The 6036-nt window shown below is 43.0% G+C and overlaps 1 long non-coding RNA gene across 1 annotated transcript; it reads left to right on the forward strand.

Annotated features, from left to right (window-relative positions):
* The first annotated feature begins 376 nt into the window (after positions 1–376).
* Positions 377–5642, forward strand: LOC117348255. Its single transcript, XR_004536938.1, has 3 exons — positions 377–452; positions 2017–2137; positions 5588–5642. It is a non-coding gene; the product is annotated as an uncharacterized LOC117348255 (long non-coding RNA).
* The last annotated feature ends 394 nt before the right edge of the window (positions 5643–6036 follow it).

Raw genomic sequence — 6036 nt, forward strand, 5'->3', positions numbered from 1 at the left:
AGCCACTCCAGCACAAGCAGTTAGCCACTGAGAAAGAAACGGGTGGGGTTCCTAGTTGAGGGCAACCTCACAGGAGGAATCAAACAGGGAGAGAGAAAGGAACCAGACCTTCTCTTCCAGGAAACAGAAGTGCACCAGAGCCTTATACACAGAAGGAGGTAGAGACTCCTCATGCCTGTTTACCTTTTTCTAAGCTACAAGTAAAAAGCAAGGTAACAGGACTACAAATCCCATCAGGCCAAGGGCAGAGAATTCCTAAAGCCAGGACTGGAACCGTTCCAGTTCCTAGCAAATCCAGAACTGGTTTTGAGCCAGCTCAACAAGCACCTGAGCTCAGAATTAGCCAGAGCTGAGTGCACACCTGCACTCCAGTACAGGCAATTAGCCACTGAGAGAGAAACGGGTGGGGTTTCTAGTTGCAGGCAGCCACACAGGAGGAACCAGAAGTGCAGGTAGGACCTCAGGATTGGGAGGATTTTGTTGAGGGCTCCTACACAAATGAAAATGATATAGAAATGAATAAAGATTTTTCATATGCTGCTGACTCTGATTTAATGGAGTGGGGCTGAGGAACAGTAGAAAAGTTTGGAGTTTATCAAGAGGAAATTGGTGAATGATTCCAGACTAGACAGGCTGTATGATTTAAAGCCTCTGATTAAAAGAGTTTTGGGTTGTTTTTTTTGCCCCATTGTTGCATGGCACTTATGAAAAACTACACAGCCTGCAAGCAGGACTGAGTTTGTTTTTCTATGATGCTGTTTGGGGCAGTGCATGAAAATTGGTTACTTAAGGCACTGCTGGCCACAGGACACTGGGGAACTCTTTATTCAAAATCTGGTGGGATTTTTGTACACCAAAATCTACAGGGCGGGTACAGATCCCAACACTTCTGGGGGTATTTGGGTTAATAAAACCCCAAGGTGAACTTTCCCCAGTGAAAGGCCTTTCCCCAGTGCAAGAAGTCATAGTATCTGTTTGAACAAGCCAGGTGGCAAACAGTGGCTGGGCTGGGAAGGGCCTAGCCCCAAGTGGCAGGTGTAGGCCTGAGAGCCTCAGAGAAGGCCACTAAAAGGCTGAAATTGAAGTAAGTGGATGGCAACAAGCCAGATAAAGGAAACAAATTGTTTTTGTTTGTATTTTGCTTGTATTTTTGGAACTCATTTTGAATTGCTACTAACTTGAGTTAAATGCACCAAGTCTGGTGTGAAATAAAGATTTGTGGCAAGTGTTTTATACTGTTTTTTGAACTTTATTGCAGTCCTTCCCAGCTACCCAAACTTTGCTTTCTGTGTGGCTTAGGGTATTGGCCCCTGGTCAAGTCCAATTGGCCACGCCCGGTCACAATATGAACATGCTATGCCCAGATTTCACCACATCTTAGTAAAAGGACTCCTTTATGTCTAAGAAGTTGTTCTCTCCTGAATGCTTTTGACAATGTGGGAAAAAGTTAGCATTTCCACCTGGCTCGCTGCTGAATTGTCTCATATCTGCATACTGCTGTCAGTCACATGCTCTCCCCCCAATCCGTCAGCCAGACATGATTCCAACAGTATACTCTAGTTCCTGGGTGGGCAACTCCGGTCCTTGAGGGACGGAATGCAGCCGGGTTTTCAGGATTTCTCCAATGACTATGCATGAAATCTATTTGCATGCACTGCTTTCAATGCATAGTCATTGGGGAAATCCTGAAAACCCGACTGGATTCTGGTCCTCAAGGACCGGAGTTGCCCATCCCTGCTCTAGTTACTGATCCCTAATTATCTCAGTATCTGATATATTTTTTTACAGTCTGTGCACATAAGCATACTGATGACAGGATGATTTAAGGGATCTCAAAATAGCAGCTTCTTTCTCTGTGGTTATGCCCCGCCCCTGTAAGATCCTATAAATGTGAGTGATGCATTATTCAACCTATAAGTGTTTTCCAATTCAAAAGAAGAATGTGCCAATCTGTTTCTAGTACAAAAGGAAGGAATTATTTTATTTTTTAACTGCTTTTTTTTTTTTTTTTTCCAGCTGTGATTACCTTTCTCTGTCAAATGCAGACTTCTAGAATTCACTTCTGATTATGTAAATATAAAAATAAGGAGCAACCGGGAAGAATGCCGCCTTTAGGGACTTCGTAGAGATTATTGAGGTAATTCTACAAACTTGTGCCTAGAGTTTTGCACCAAAGGTGGCTTTAATTGGTGTTTTCATGCATAAGTGCATCAGGTGCTATTCTATAAATTAACACCAAGTCCTAAAGCAGGGGTGCCCACACTTTTTGGGCTTGCGAGCTACTTTTAAAATGACCAAGTCAAAATGATCTACCAACAATAAAATAAATAAAACACAAAGCACACTGAAAGGCAAAGAAAATGTTTATTATCATTCATATTCCAGGGTTTTTTTCCAAAGAGGTCAAGGCAGATGACTCTATGCAATGTCACCTCAGTAACAACTATACAAAAATGGACAACTATACCCCCTCCCTTTTTTCTAAACCGCGATAGCAGGTTTTAGCGCAGGGAGCTGCGCTGAATGCCTCGCACTGCTCTCGACGCTCATAGGCTCCCTGCGCTAAAAATCACTATTGCGGTTTAGTAAAAGGGGGCCATAGTGCAAAATATAGACAGCAGATATAAATTTTCAAAACGTACACATTTTGATCACTAAATTGTAAATAAAATCATTTTTCCTACCTTTGTCTGGTGATTTCATGAGTCTCTAGTTGCACTTTCTTCTTCTGACTGTGCATCCAATATTTCTTCCCTTCTTTCAGCCTCCTGTATGCTTCCTCTCCTCTAGACCTCATTCCCTCCCCCAACTTTTTCTTCCTCTCTCCCTGCCCCCTTCTTTCTTTCTTTCTTTCTTTCTCCCCACGAAGTCAATTCTGACGTTGGAGAGGGAGTTCCGGGCCAGTCAGGCAGTGATTGGCTGGCCTGGAATTTCCTCTCTCACGTCAGAATTGATGTTGGGGGGAGGAAGGCTGGTCGGCCTGGAGCTTCTTTGTTCTGTTTCCTGCGTTTAGGATGCAGGTAGACTCAAGTTGCTTTCGTGTTCTATCACGGAGCCCGGGATGGGCTCCACGATTGACTCACGTTGCCTTTGCGATCGACATTTTGGGCACCCCTGTCTTAAAGCATGTAATTCCAAAGTAGACAAACATGGGAGGCGCATGGGCAGACTTCTGCCGCACACCTCATATTACGTCAATGTCGTTAAGCCCACATTACCCCTCGCCTCAAGTCACTTCATTGACTCCTTTTCCGTTTCTACATACAGTTCACACTGCTGTTACTGACCTACAAGTTTATTTGCTCCATAGCTCCTTGGTATCTCTCCTCTCTCAATCCCCCCTCCCCCCAGGCACTCTGCTTATTGGGTAAGTCTCTCTTATCTGTACCCTTCTCCTCTATGGCCATCTCCAGACTCCATCCCTTCTTCTTTGCTGCACCGTATGTCAGGCTCCGTCTCTGGCAGTCTTCAAATCCAGACTCGAAGCCCACTTCTTTGAAGATACTTTCAATTCCAAACTCCAACCCGCCTTCTAAACACCAATATCTGTCATATCATTCCCTCTGTAATTCCCCCACCTGAGTACTGTGTATTAAAACACCACCTTGTCCAGTTTGTTTGTCTTGACTAGATCATAAGCTCTTTTGAGCCAGGGACTGTCTCTTCTGTGTTTTGATGTCTAGCACTGTGTATGTCTACTAGTGCTATAAAAATGATTATTAGTAGTAGTACGATGCAAAGGAACAAGGGGGAATTCTTTAAATGGTGCTCCAAATGGACACACAAATATTCAGTGCTGTCATTCTATAAAGGGCACTCACCTTTTATAGTATAGACCATGGCACTGATTCCCACACCTTACTTTAGGCATCAGACTTTCATCTGCTGAAAAATGGTATAAATGCTGGCATCGTCTTCAAAAATAGGAGCAAAATACACCGTATAGTTCCAGTCTAATTTACTCTCAATACTTCAATCCCAGAACACTATTCATTTTTCAACAGAAACTTTTTTTCCAATTTACTTAATCATAAACCATGTTCTTAAAAATATATTAAATCATGCAATATATTATTGTATAGTGCTCAGAAAGCATCTAAGTGCCAAAATGGTCACCAAACTGACCAGATGACCACTGTATGCATGAAGATATGATCCTCCCACACTCCCCCCCGCCCAAAAAAAAAAATATCTGAATGAAACAGTCCATACCCGTGTCTAGAACAGCAGCACCTGGAATGGGAAAGCCTAGTGGAACTCCACACAGGTGTCTTATGTGGCCAGGTGCGTGGACTGGTGAACCACAGAAAGGAGAAACCAGACCCATAAGCCACTCTAACCACAACATTAATGGTGGAAAGTGTGAGCCCACCAAAACCCTACTGTACTACTATATAGGTGCTACCTGCAGCCATAACGGTTATTGTGGTGGTAAACAGGTGGGTATAGTAGGTTTGGGGGTAGTTTTGGTGGGTTCAGCATAAATTATAAGGGGTATATGGTGAGATATCTATCTGGCACTCTTTATGTGAAGTTCGCAGTAGTGCCCTCTAAGGTGCCCCACCACTATATTTGCATGTTTATGTGGCCACGACTAAATGGTGCTGATTTGGAGTTTCTAACTTGGGGGTATTTGTGGTCAAAAATAGTGAATAAAGTTAGACATCCTGGTGGTCTAGATATTCTGGCAGCCAAGACATCCAAGTAGGCAATTAAGAACATAAGAACCATAAGAACAGCCTTACTGGGTCAGACCAATGGTCCATCAAACCCAGTAGCCCGTTCTCACGGTGGCCAATCCAGGTCCCTAGTACCTGCCCAAAACCCAAGGAGTAGCAACATTCCAGAATCCTAAAGAGTAACAAAAGATTCTAAAACACCAAAGAGTATCAAGATTCCATGCTTCCGATCAAAGGCAAGCAGTGGCTTCCATGTCTTTCTCAATAACAGAAAGACATGGGGACATCTTGTTCCAAAATGGATGTTTCTTCACCTCCGACTTTGGATGTCTTGCAGGAAATGTCCAAAGTCGGACTTAGATGTACCTCTAAAATAGCCCTCCATGTCATAGTAACATAATAGATGATGACAGATGAAGACCCAAATGGTCCATTCAGTCTGCCCAACCTGATTTCAATTTAAATTTTTTTTAAAAAAAATTTCTTAGCTATTTCTGGGCAAGAATCCAAAGCTCTATCAAGTACTGTGCTTTGGCTCCAACTTCTGAAGTCTGTCAAAGCTCACTCCAGCCCATCCGCATCCTCCCAGCCATTGAATCTCTCCCCAGCCCATCCTCAACCAAAAGGCCATATACAGACACATACTGTGCAAGTCTGCCCAGTACTGCCCTCAGTTCTTCAATATTTAACTAGGGACTAGGGATTTAACTTATATTTACACTCTCAACTTCATATCAACAATTTTGACATGCCTTAAAAACGTGTCTCTTCAGGGAACACCTTGGAAGTTAGAAATCGGATGTCTATTCATTTGTATTACTAGTCTTTGTGAACCGTACAGAACTTAATGGTATTTGCATTATACAAGTGAGGTTTATGTTTTATTTACTATTATTTTCTGATTCTAGATCCTGTGTGTTAATCCCATGCTTCTTTGAACTCAGTCACCGTTTTCCTCTCCACCACCTCTCTCGGGAGCGCATTCCAGGCATCCACCACCCTGTCCGTAAAGTATAATTTCCTAACATTGCTCTTGAATCTACCACCCCTCAACCTTAAATTATGTCCTGGTTTTACCGTTTTCCTTTCTCTGGAAAAGATTTTGTTTTACGTTAATACCCTTCAAGTATTTGAACGTCTGAATCATATCTCCCCTGTCCCTCCTTTTTTCTAGGGAATACATATTCAGGGCTTCCAGTCTCTCCTCATATGTCTTCTGGCGCAAACCTCCTATCATTTTCATCGCCCTCCTCTGGACCGCTTCAAGTCTTCTTAAGTCCTTCGCCAGTGAGGTAAGACTTCTTTTGGCTGAACCCATGTTGGTGGTAAAGGGCATTAATAATAAAAACTGCTGTTT

Source organism: Geotrypetes seraphini, chromosome 14, assembly GCF_902459505.1.
Source record: "Geotrypetes seraphini chromosome 14, aGeoSer1.1, whole genome shotgun sequence".
Lineage (NCBI taxonomy): Eukaryota > Metazoa > Chordata > Amphibia > Gymnophiona > Dermophiidae > Geotrypetes > Geotrypetes seraphini.